At 35.2% G+C, this 12,987-nt stretch overlaps 1 long non-coding RNA gene across 1 annotated transcript in view; it reads left to right on the forward strand.

The window, feature by feature from the left end:
• The first annotated feature begins 606 nt into the window (after window positions 1-606).
• The window catches only part of LOC141568515 (uncharacterized), a 77,601-nt gene continuing 65,220 nt past the window's right edge, over window positions 607-12,987 (forward strand). Inside the window, exon 1 of the long non-coding RNA XR_012491671.1 lies at window positions 607-685. This is a non-coding gene — a long non-coding RNA (uncharacterized LOC141568515). The remainder of the gene's footprint in view (window positions 686-12,987) is intronic.

Consider the following 12,987-nt stretch of genomic DNA (forward strand, 5'->3'; position numbering starts at 1 on the left):
CTGCCCTTAAATTTATGAGACTAAACGTATATGAAAACTCACTTTAACTCTTCACTATTAAATCTCTGTGTTCAGCCCTTGTTTTGTAACTGCACTTGGTCTAAACGGATACCTCCAGCTTACATAGTGGCCTGTGAGGTTATCCATCTGACTGGTGGCCTAGAAATATCTAGTACTTGAAAATGTAAATCTCTAGCAGAGGTACACTATCTCTAGATTCCCTTACTATAGTAATGACTACAATTTAGCAAAATCATAGAGATTGAATTGAGGAGCTTGTGGTTAAGAGAAAACAACAGAATTAGGAAACCTCATTTATACTACCAGAATATCTTGGAAGATTCTGAGCCAGGATAAGTTCTTCCTGCTAACTCAGGTGTGTGTGTGTGTGTGTGTGTGTATGTGTGTGTGTACACATGTGAGCCTGTGTATGTGTGTTTTGGGAGTGGAACTAAGATTGAATCTCTTTCTTTATTTCTCATTCATATTTGTGCCTAGTAGATGCCTAAACATTATCAAAAATCTCCTTCCTTTTTCCTGTAAATTTTATTTTTGCATGTTAAAAATAATTAGGTGTTGATAACCTACTTTTTTTGTTTGGTTTTTAGAATCTTCTTCTTCATGGCCCAAATCTGTGTACATGTTTTGCTTAACACTCATTTGATGATATTTGGGGTGGATTTTGGTAAGTAAAAAATATGTAATTCATTTATATCATTCACATCCCCGCTAAAATTCTTCAATGTCTTCCCATTGCCCCTTGGATAAAATACAAATTCTTTGCATTGATGTAAAAGACCTACTACATGGTCAATCTCTTAAGATTTTTCCCATTTTAGGCATTTCTTCCTAATTCACTACCTGCAAGCATGTATTCTTCATTTGTTGAGTCTTATGTTCTAAAAATGTCAGTTAGGTCAATCTTTAATATTTTTACCGATCTTTTGGTCCACTTTTACTAAAAATTCCTTATAGAAGCTTATTAAAATCTCCAACTCTGTGGATTTTTCTACTCTTCTGTTGCTTCTGTCAATTTTTGCTCTATTTATTTTGAAACTCTTTTATGAGGTGCATACACATTTAGGATTTTTGTGGCTTCTTGACTAATTTACCTTTTTATTAATATGAAAGATACCATTTTATCTCTGGTAATATTTCTGGTTAGTCTTTCTGTCTAATATTTAGTTACACTAGCTCTTTTTCACTTATTGTTACACCATCTTAATTTCAACCTATTGATGTGTTATATTTAAAATGTCTTTTTAGTAAGCAGCATATAGTTGGAGTTTGTTCTAGCCAATCTGAATAAAAATGGACAATTTAATTTATTTACATTTGTATGGGTTTTTTTTAAATTTTGAAATATTTTTAGATTTACAACAAAAGTTATAACAATACTACAGAGAATTCACATATATTTTATAGTCTTATTCCTCTAATGATAACTTACATAATCACTATACAATTAACCAAAATCAGAATATTAACATTGGTAGAATACTGCTCATTAAACTATAAACCTTATGTGAAGTTCACCAGTTTTTCTCCTAACGTTCCTTTTACCCTTCCAAGATCTAATTCAGGATATTATACTGCGTTTAGTTATCTCTTTCAATTTTTAATAGTTCCTAAGTCTTTTCTTATATTTTTATGATCTTGGAATTTCGATAATCACTGGTCAGTTGTTTTGTAAAGTATTGGATTTGTCTTATGTTTTCTCATAATCAGATTGAGGTTATGCGTTTTTTGGCAAGAATGTCACAGAAGTGTTATATCCTTCTCAGTGCATAACATCCAGGAATACAAGATTTGATTATGTCTAATTACTAGTGTATTAATCTTGATCATTTGGTACAAGTGGTGTTTGCTGAGCTTGCCCACTAAAGAGTTACTGTATTTCTCTTAATAATTGATAAATATATTTAGGGGATGATACTTTGAGATTATGCTAATATCTTACTTTTCCTCAAACCTTTGCTCATTGAAGTTGACGTCCATTGGTAGGTAGGACAGTGCAAACTTAGAAATACTGCTGACCCAATTATTGGGTTACATTTTAGACAGCTCATTTCAAATGGGGTCAGAGCAAGAACAGCCACTCTAACAAATAGAAGCATCCATGAATTTGAGGCATATGACCTGGTAGTACCATGGTACTGGAGGTATCTATGGTAGGGAAAGATGGCAAATGGAGCCTCTGGCAAGACCAATAGGAGAATTCCAGCACAGAACTCTAACATTATGAAACTAGGCCATACCATATGTCGCAAAGAACTTATATATCATTTGAAAAATAGCTCATGACAGGCTATAGGGCTATGATAGAGACTGAGTGCCTGACTGTGGAAAATCAAGTAACTTTCATGTGCTAGTTACTATGAGACCTAACGAGCTGTCAGATAAAGCAAGCTATTCAGTTATTTATCATAAGATGGATACTGGACACCAGAGATCAGAAGTAAGCAGGCCAGAAATGACAGTAATCTGTACCACAAGATGGTCCAGAAATTCATGTCACAAATTGTTGCATTATACTACTACCTTAGCTTGCAACTATGGCTTTATGAACTATGACCAGCTAACAGAGGAGGAAAGAATAAGCCCAAACTGAGTTCATGAATGGGCCAACTTGATATATAGGTATCTGATGGAAAGTGGTTTTTCTTGCAACAAAGTTCTAGTCAAGGATAGTCCTCCTTGACTAGACAGTGGTAAAGGGAAATACTGCCAATGGGGAGTGCATTGGGAAGTTCATCTGGTTATCTATTTTATGTGAGATAGAAGCTTTATATAAGGCTATACATAGACTCAAGGGCAGAAGTGAATGATTTAGCTGGTTGGTCAAGGGCTTATAACAAGTGAGATTAGAAGTTCAGGGGGAAGGAGATTTTGGGAAGAGACACGTGTATGGATTTATGAAAATGAACACAAAGTGTGAGCATTGGCACATTACTTGTTATTGCTACTGTAGAAGAGGCCCTAAACCACCAAGTGGAGAGGATAATCTACCAGTTAATATCAATCAGTTTCTGTCCTCAGACATCGCAGTGCTAGCAAAATGGATTCATGCATATTATAACTATAACTATGTAGAAACAGAGATGATGTGTTGACTCAATAGCTTTGGCTCCTTCTCACCAAGGCTGTCCTAACGATTGTTGCCGCTACATGTCTGATCTGACAGAAACAAAAACCAAAGCTAGGTTCAAATGGGGTAACATGCTTTAAATAAATCAGCCAGCTATATGTTGGCAAGGACATTATATCAGATCCCTTGTACCCTAAAAATCACAACATTTTTATTCCCGTGCCAAATTACAAAATTATAGGACCTTAAAACAGCAAAAATGTATTTTCCTACAGTCTGGAAGTCCAAAGTTGGAAATGGATCTCATTGGACTAAAAATCACATATGATGACATAAGGTTATGTTTCTTCTATAGGCTCTGAGAGAGAATCCTTTTTTTTTTGTCTTTTTTAACTTCTAGAGATTGCCTGCATTTCTTGCCTCACAGCCCCTTCATTTTTAAAACGAACACTCACTCTGATATCTGTTTCCATCATCACATTTCCTTCTCTGATTCTCAGTCTTATGCCTTCTTTTAATCTTTTAAAGATCCTTGTAGTGCATTGTCCCCATCTGGATAATCCAAGATAATCTCCCTATTATAAATCATTGATTTATCACACCTGCAAATTTCCTTTGCTATGAAAAGTAATATTCACAGATGTATTCGTTAGGGTTCTACAGAGAAACAGAACCAATAGGAAAGAATAATAGTAGTTTTACACACACACACACACACACACACACACACACACACACACACAAGAGATCAGAAAATTAAGTTTGCGAACTCATCCTGGAAAAAGTGCTACAGACCTCATTGCTGAATATCACTATGGTCACCTTTGAAGCACTCCCCTTGGGAAGCTATGCACCAATGCCAGCACCTAGTCCACCCTTCAAAGCAATTTTGGGACTCTTCTGGAATGGCCACCACAGGTGTCATTGTATTACCCTTGATGTCCTGAATGTCATAAAAATGTCTTCCTTTTAATATTTCCTTTAGCTTCGGGTAAAGAAAGAAGTCATTGGGGGTGAAATCAGGTGAGCAGAGAGGGTTTTCGAATATAGTTATTTATTTACTGTCTAAAAACTCCCTCACAGACAGTGCCATGTGAGCTCGTTGGTGCATTGTCGTGATGCAAGAACCATGAATTGTTGGCGAAAAGTTCAGGTCATTTTCATCTAACTTTTTCATGCAGGCTTTTCAGCACTTCCAAATAGTAAATTCGGTTAACTGTTTGTCCAGTTGGTACAAATTCATAATGAATAATCCCTCTGATATAAAAAAAGTTTAGAAACATCGTTGCAACAAGTTCATGAACTTAATTGTCAGACCTTGTTGTGTGTGTGTGTGTGTGTGTGTGTGTGTGTGTGTGTGTGTGTGTGTGTGATCTACAATCTGCAAGCTGAAAATGCAGTAAAGCCAGTGGTATATAATTCAATCTGAGTCTGAAGGCTAAGAATTGGTTGACCTTATGGTGTAATCACAGTCTAAGAGCAGGAAAAGATAAAATGAGATGTCCCAGCTGAAATGTGAGGCAGGATAAAAAGGGGTGAATTCCTTCTTTCTCTTCCTTTTGTTCTATTCAAAACTTCAACAGACTGGGTGATACCCATTAACATTGGGGAGGGCAATCTACTTTACTGAGTCCACTAATTCAAATCCTAAGCTTCTCCAGAAACACCTTCACAGACATACTCAGAAATGTTTACTCTGGGCATTCCATGGCTAGTCAAGTTGATGCATAAAAATTAACCATCATAAGCCCACCCTTTGTCAATTGGTGCTCATACACATGTCCTTAAATCATACTCAGTCTCCAAGTAAAGACAATAACACGGTCATAATTGCACCTAACATGATACAACTGCTGTGTAAAACTGAAATTACACTAATCTCTTCCCCTAAGAGGAGATTTAAAAAAATCCTTGAATGATGTTTCTCCTTGATAGCCCATATCTTAAAAACTAGAATGGAAAAATAACATTATTTCAGATCAAGATACCTACATTACAGCCAAAATGTGGCTGTGGGCATAGAAACATAGGATCCATTTATCCTACCATATACTGCACTATCAAGAAGCAGATGATGCTGGGCTGATAGAGTGATGAAATAACCTTTTCAAGGAAAAGCTGAAGCTTCAATTTGAGATGATGTAGTGCTGAGATGGAGCTCTATCCTTTACAGAGTAGTCTATACCTTAATCAACATCTATCATATGGTGTTACGTCACCAATAGACAGATTCTATGGGTCTAGGAAGTAAGGGTGTGCCAGCACTCACTACCATTTCTTCTGTCTGTTCATTTAAGTGATGTGGGTCTAGAATTTCTGGTTTCTACAGAAAATAGGGTTCTACCAGGTATCAGGAGTCCCCGTAAATCAAAGATTTTTGACTATTACCTCATTTCCTTTGGGATCTTTGTTCTTGTAGAGCAGGGGTGTCCAAACTTTTTTTAACATTTTTTACCAAAGGCCATATGAGGTAAAATACACAAACAGCCGGGCCACTCACTCGAGGTGAAGTACGTATTCCCTCACCTGGTTTATTTAAGTAAACTAAATATATCTTTGGAATTTGCTGTGGGCCAATTAAAAATGGATTGCGGGCCGCAGTTGGCCCACAGGCCGCAGTTTGGACACCCCTGCAGTAGAGCATAAAGCAAAGAGAGGAGTTGCCATATTGGCATGGGTAATTGACTATGATTACCTTGGGGCAATGGAAATGCTGCTTCATAAAGAGGACACATATAAGTATATATAGCACTTAGGAGATTTACTGGTGGGCACATGATATTCCCTGGCCAAGTTATAATTCCAAATGTACAAGCACATTGACCATGGTGTCTGGGAGCATGAAAATAAGAGCTCAGGTCTCTCGGGGATGAGGATCTAAATGAACACATAAGGCAAGGTATCCTTACCAACCAAAGTGTTAGATGAGGAGGGGGCAGTCTAGAAGAGATGCTAGAGAAGGGACACGAGTAGTATCAGTTATGGCCTAAAGACCAACTATAGCAGCACAGTTTGGAGTGTGTCCCAGTAAGTCTCCTCTTGAAAGTTCCCCCAGAAATTGTCACCAACAAATAGCTCATAGAAGCTGTGCCTGGATGGATTGAACTTCATGTGTAAAGCAAGTGAATTCGAGTGGTAGAATTACTGAACTATATTGATGTTGCTGATGCCCCACCCTGAAACCCATTCCCTACTGTTGTGTTGACTGAAGACAACTCACAGCTGTCCCCTTTGCTGCAGTTACTTTGCCCAGGTGGCACTGATACCCACCTCTGTATCTCTGGAGGCAGAGCTTGGTACATGACTGACTGGCATGTGGTACAAAAGATTGGCCCCTTTCTCCCAAGGTGGGAACAATTCCGCCATGCAATCTTTTTCCAAAACTTGCCATGTGGTCAAATTGAAACTAGTCTCCGTCTGAGACTACATCCTTGCTATTTTTCCCCCTTGCTCTATCGTGCTTCCCTCACCTTCTTCCTCTTGAAAAGAGTCACCAATAAATTATATAAATAAAAATTCATATATTAATTAGCTTCTGCTTCCAGAGAACCTGCAGTAAAACATTCATCATACAAATTACCTATTTTAAAATATGCATATGTTTATATTTAATATACACATGTTAAATAAGATATATTTATATATATTGTATTTCCCACTTACCAATCCTTGAATCTACGACCTGTTCTTCCTTACCATTTTAGTCTTTTTATAGCCCTTTGCATAATGCTATGAACATAGTAGGTCTTCAATAAACAATTGTGGATGTAAAGGCAGGAACAAGCTAATTATGTTCTCTCAGCAAAACACCCACTTTATATCAGTTCTGAGCTATAGTCTCCATAAATGAATTTTTAATGCATTTCATAGTGAAAAGTTGGCCAATATAAAAGACAAGCTCAACAATATAACATACTAAACCCTCATGGTCTCAATTCTTTACTGAATAGCGTCATTTTTATTGTTGTTTCCAAAATGAGATCATCTTTCTTTTCTGCTTTCACATTAACTAGATTTGTTCAAAGATCTGACATTAATGTCATCAGTCTGCGCTATTGCATGAGTTCCACTAACTGAGTTTTAAAATATAGCCATTAGTATGGCATAGAGGGAGATTTGATCTCATCATGCCATAAATCACGTGCTTTTCTGAGAAGACTGGAACTATGACAGGCAGCTGTGCTTTATCAATGTTTTCATATATATACATGGATCTCCAGATATCTATAACTCTTTCTCTCTCTCTTTCCCACTTCAAAGTTTGCAGAAGTGAGATAATATGATTAGATAGCCAGGCATATTTAATGTTCTGAAAAGTAGGTCATTACTGAGATTAACTGATGGAGTACAAGGATTTAAAAAGGTGGCAAATTTTTGATTTGCATATTACTCTCAAGAGTCTTGACTCTTGTCAAGTCTCCCTCCCACCTTTTACAGAGCAGCAAGCCAAAGCACTACATCTAGCAATTTAGTAGTTGCAAATTACTCTTGCCTGTTTTTTTTTTTTTTTTTTTTTTGACCTTGAGCAAATTATCAGTATTTCCACACTAGATTTATTTTCCATAATCCATCAGCTGCATTGCTTTGGGGGCACTGAAAATGAGACAGGAGAGTGCTAATGTGACAGACGAGGACTGAAATAATTAAATAGTGCTCAGCATAAGGCTACTATATATCTCTTTGACCAGCATCCTTTGAAAATGACTTAAATGCCAATTAAGTGAAAACTGCTTATTGTTCAATGCCACTCTTCCTTTTGGCAATTTTGGCCTCATCAATGGTGCTTTCAGAAAGATAAATTAATGGCCTTCTACTAGATGGCTGAACATAATTTATTCTATTTGGTCTTTTAGTTCAGCAGCTAGCACTTTATTGTACAAACAGCATACTATATTATATACTTGTAAAAATTTGAGAAATGAGACATTTTAAGAATTTGAAATATGCAAAAAGTTGAAATAAACATTCTTCTACTCTTCATTCACTCTTTCATTTATTCAGTAAACCAGCTCTTGTTTAGTGAAGAGACATATAAATGGTTACAATGGAGTGAGTACATGTAATAATAGATTTATGTTCATAATGCACTTCTGAAAACACAAAGAAAGGACACCTAACCCAAGAGGATGATATCAAGAGTGTGTTCCTGGCAGAGATGATGCCAGCAGCTTTGTCATGGTGAATGAATTAAGTCAGCCAGGTGAAGGGTAAGATGAAAAACAGCCTGGGTAGGGTGAGCTGTGGTGCAATGGATCAAGAAGATGGATTTAAAGACAAGAGAAAAACACATGTGAAATTAGTGGGGTAGGGCTAGATGAAGACTTTTAGAAGAAAACTCAAAACAAAATGTTATTTTTTTAGATGGCACAAGATACACATTTGTGCTGAAATTAAAACAGCTTCTTTCTAGATTTTTCTGATGGCAAAATTATGGATATATTTACCTAAATTAATCTCTTATCATCTGGGGGTTGTGGAGTGGGAAGGGTATAGGTTTGATTTTTCTCCGGTACCAGATTATCTAGGGGAATAATCCTGCAATGCACCAGGTTAGAAGGCAGCTAGCATGTGTGGATGTGAAGTGATCTACTGTTTGGCAAGCCCACACCAAGAATCTGGTTGATATGCCAATGAGTTTGACATTTACAGATGGCAATAGGAAGTCAATAAAAATATAAGAATTATAAGCAGAAAAGAGACATGAGACACCGATGTTATAAAGTCATAGTACACTGATTATTTAATTCTTATCAAGTTCTAAGTCATAGTTATAAGAAAGAGGTATGATTAGATAAGGAAAGAATACATATTCAGTCATTATTTTCACAATCCTATATCTGAACACAGGTAGAGTTTCTATTTTTATGATTTTGAAACTAATGCTTAGTTTTCTAATAAGTTAGGTTTTTAATTAATACAAAAGATGTCAAAAGGCAGCTTCCTGTTGATGGTCAATAAAAATAAATAAATCAAGAAATATTTATTCAAAGTCTATAATGTACCCAGTACTATGCTTTCTTCTGGGCAAATGCCAGTGAATATTTTATGAAACACCTGTTATAATGGACTAAATGTGAATATTTTATAAGATAAAACTAAACCCTGAACCAATGTAGTTTTATTACTTCACTAAATAATTGCTTAATTTTACATTAAAAGACAATTTCATAAAGTTTTTACAAATCTACTCTAATAATTATAACTTCCATAATATTTAAAAGTTTTGTTTGTACTTATAATTTAAAAATTTGAAACACCTATAGCAACCTGAAAACAAACTATTCATATTGCTTATTTGAATCTTCTAACTGATTTTTGAGGAATGTCAATCAATACAATAATCACTTCAACTGAGAAAGGAAAAATCACATAATTGACCAGTCAAATTAGTTTTTCACATAAACGGTGGCTGGGGGAGGAGAGTAAAAGATTTCTGTGAGATTACTCATGTTGAGATGTCAGTACTGAACCACAAAGCCAGGTGAAATCAATAACATGTCCCTATTAAATGTATAAACTTCACCGTTTACAATTAGAAACTATATATAGAAACTATATAGTTACTATATATTATTCTAAACATCCCAAAAGGCATACAGTCTAATTGTAAAAAGTCAAACAGTACAGGAATGTATAAAATGAAAAGTGAGATTCCTCATTTTCCTTTTTCTGCTTTCCAACTCCTCTGTCAGAGACGATTGCTGTTTTAATTCTCTACATATGCAAATAAGTCCAGTTGTGATATTTCAAGCAAATGAGGCCATGCTATATATTCTTTTGTATGTATTGCTTTTATTCACTCAACACATACTTGAAGGGCTATTCATGTCAGTACCAATAGATGTACCTTTTCTCTTATAATGATTGCAAAGTATAATATTTAAGTCTTTATGATTACAAGGCATTTACTTGTATAGACACAGGATACCTGTTTAAATATTTGCTCTTTGGATAAATTCTTATCTTATAGCTGTTTACAAGTTACAAATGGTGCTACAATGATCTTCCTTGCATGCATTATATCTAAGTGTGCAAATGCAAATATTTCTCTAGAATGAAATTGCTGGGATAAAAATTATACATCCCTTTAATGTCTTAAATGTTGTTAAGCTGAAAAAAATACTTCTACAACCAAGGCATGACAGTGTCACTATTCATTTTCCTACATCATTCCCAAGACTGAGTTTTATATATCTTTAAAATTGTACCTAATTTTATGGACTAAATATGGTATTTCTCTGAAAATACTGTCTATATGCTATTTTTTAACTTTCTAGTTAATATTTCTGTTATTCATTGAAATTAAAGGAAGTATTTTGCTAAAACTTCTGCCTCTAATCTTATATATAAATACAGATGAAAGATTTCAGTATTACATAGAGATCTAGGCCTTTTTCCAAATTGTAACACATAAAACATGCTGAAAAATAGTTATATACTTACGCATCGCATATTTCAGCTTGGTACTACAATTTAACTTGATAAGAAGTTTTATCATTAATAAAATTATCAGTTATTAATAAAATTTATTGTCCTCTCTATTGCACAGAAGCATCAGCCTCTTATGGTAAATTCATGTACATGATTAATCAAGTCTGAAAAGCTTGCTGATTCAGACAGGAATAGGAGTAGAAATGTAGCTTTGTCTCCTTTGAAAAGAACTGTTACTGTGAATTTACACATATCCTATTGAGTAATATAAAAGTTATACTTAATGCTTGTAAGAACAACTTGTAAGTAGTTCTTATTTTGAAAACATAAACTGAGCTTAATAATATTTTATTTTATTTGAAAACAGAAATCAATGTTAAAGAGAAGATCACTTAGGCGCCATAGTTTTACTTCTTTGTTAAATCTCTCATATGAGGTCAGTCAATTAAGTTCATGATCTCATCCTAGAAAAAGTGCTACACACCTCATTGCTGAATGAAGTACTCCTCTTGGGAAGTTATGCACCTACACCAACGCTTAATCCATCCTTCAAAGCAATTTGGGGACTCTTTTTTTGGAATGGCCATCAAAAGACCTCCATGTCCTGAATGTCATCAAATGTCTTCCTTTCAATATTTCCCTTAGCTTCGGGTAAAGAAAGAAGTCATTGGAGGCCAGGTCAGGTGAGTAGGGACGGTGTTCCAATACAGTTATTTGTTTACTGGTTAAAAACTCCCTCACAGACAGTGCCATGTGAGCTGGTGCATTGTCATAATGCAAGAGCCATTAATTGTTGGTGAAAAGTTCAGGTCATCTAACTTTTTCACGCAGCATTTTCAACACTTCCAAGTAGTCAACTTGCTTAACTCTTTATCCAGTTGGTACAAATTCGTAGTGAATAATCCCTCTGCTATCAGAGAAGGTCAGCAACATCTTTGCAACAAAGTTCACAAACTTAATTGTCAGAGAGCATACCTATCTGTCTGACTGCCAGCTAATGTCCACAGAGAGGTGGAGAATCAAAGTCATGTAGAGAGCCAGGTAATGTAGCTATGTCTACCATAAAGTATAATAATTTGTTAACCTAAGGTAGTTAGGTTCCCTGGAATAAAACAGCAAAATAATAGTAATCATGATCATGACCATCACCAGCCTGTGACTGAAGCAGGAGGCCAGACTCCGATTCCTTAGGCCAGTAAAATGGGGATTCTAAATTTGTAAATTATAGGCTGCAAAGCAAATCTAAACTTATTTGTGACAGAAGTGAATTTTTACTACTTATAGTTATTTTTTCCTATTTCTTCAGTTTACCATGTATGTTCATTAGTGAGTTACATATAAGCAAGCAAATTTAGCAAAAACTACATTTAAAATATAAGAATTTGAAAGAGATAGATAGATAGATATAGACAGATATAGATACATATTTACAGATATAGATACATATATATATATATACACACATTCCATTCATTCACACATTTATTCGCTATCCATTTGATAAATAGATTGACCCCTTTTAATACATGGAAAGTTATTTTAAACAATTAGCTCTAGGATCAAACTATTCAAAATTTCCAAATCTCAAGTTTCCCTTCCACTGCCTTTGTGGTTTTAACAGTTCTTCTTTACAGCCTTTCTATCATGACGTCACTTTAATAAACATTTTACCTGTTAAGAGGCATACTCCTTATCTGTATCCTCATTAATCTCTCCTTGCCCCAAAAGAGACCCCACGTGCAGTCTGGTTCTCTTATAGGACTCTTCACAATTCACACAGATTGTTCCCACTTCTCAAATCCTCTTTCATGTTCACCATTCTCTTTGCAGACTATCTAGCTGCCATGGAGACTAACTGCAGAGCTCCTTACTTGCAGAGTGCTCTAATCCTATTTTAAGGAGCAATTCTCATGCATTAATTACTCTAGAAAGAAAGTTTTCTGTTCTAAGATCTAAAATGTACTGCACTTTGTGAGTCAATAGCTATAAAACAAACCGACAATATTTTTGAAGAAGGGAAAAAAAGTGATACAAATGGACAATGAGTGGTCACTGAGAAGCAAACATAAAATGTTTTCACTAAAATAGAATCATGACTGCCATATTGAGATTAGATAAATTGATCTTTACATTTTCTTCTGCTTTAGGACTTTGTTTTCTAATTGGTTAGCCTGAGGGATTTAAAAAGTCTTGAATTAAAATAATTTCCACTCTGCCACTTACTACTTTGAGCAAATTGCTAAATGTTGTTGATCTCAGTTTTTCACCTGCTTTATTAAAATGATAATATTTATATAGTTTTTGGAGGAAAGTTTTGAGCAGTTTCTTGGACATAATAATAGTCAGTCAGTGGTAGCTATTATTATAGTACCTGGACGAAAAACTAAGTAACAACAACCCCAAGTTGCTGAGCAGTACCCCTAGGAGTTCTAGGAGGAAAGAACCCAATTTCTGATGCCAAGGAGAAA

Source organism: Rhinolophus sinicus, linkage group LG02 (genome assembly GCF_036562045.2).
Source record: "Rhinolophus sinicus isolate RSC01 linkage group LG02, ASM3656204v1, whole genome shotgun sequence".
Lineage (NCBI taxonomy): Eukaryota > Metazoa > Chordata > Mammalia > Chiroptera > Rhinolophidae > Rhinolophus > Rhinolophus sinicus.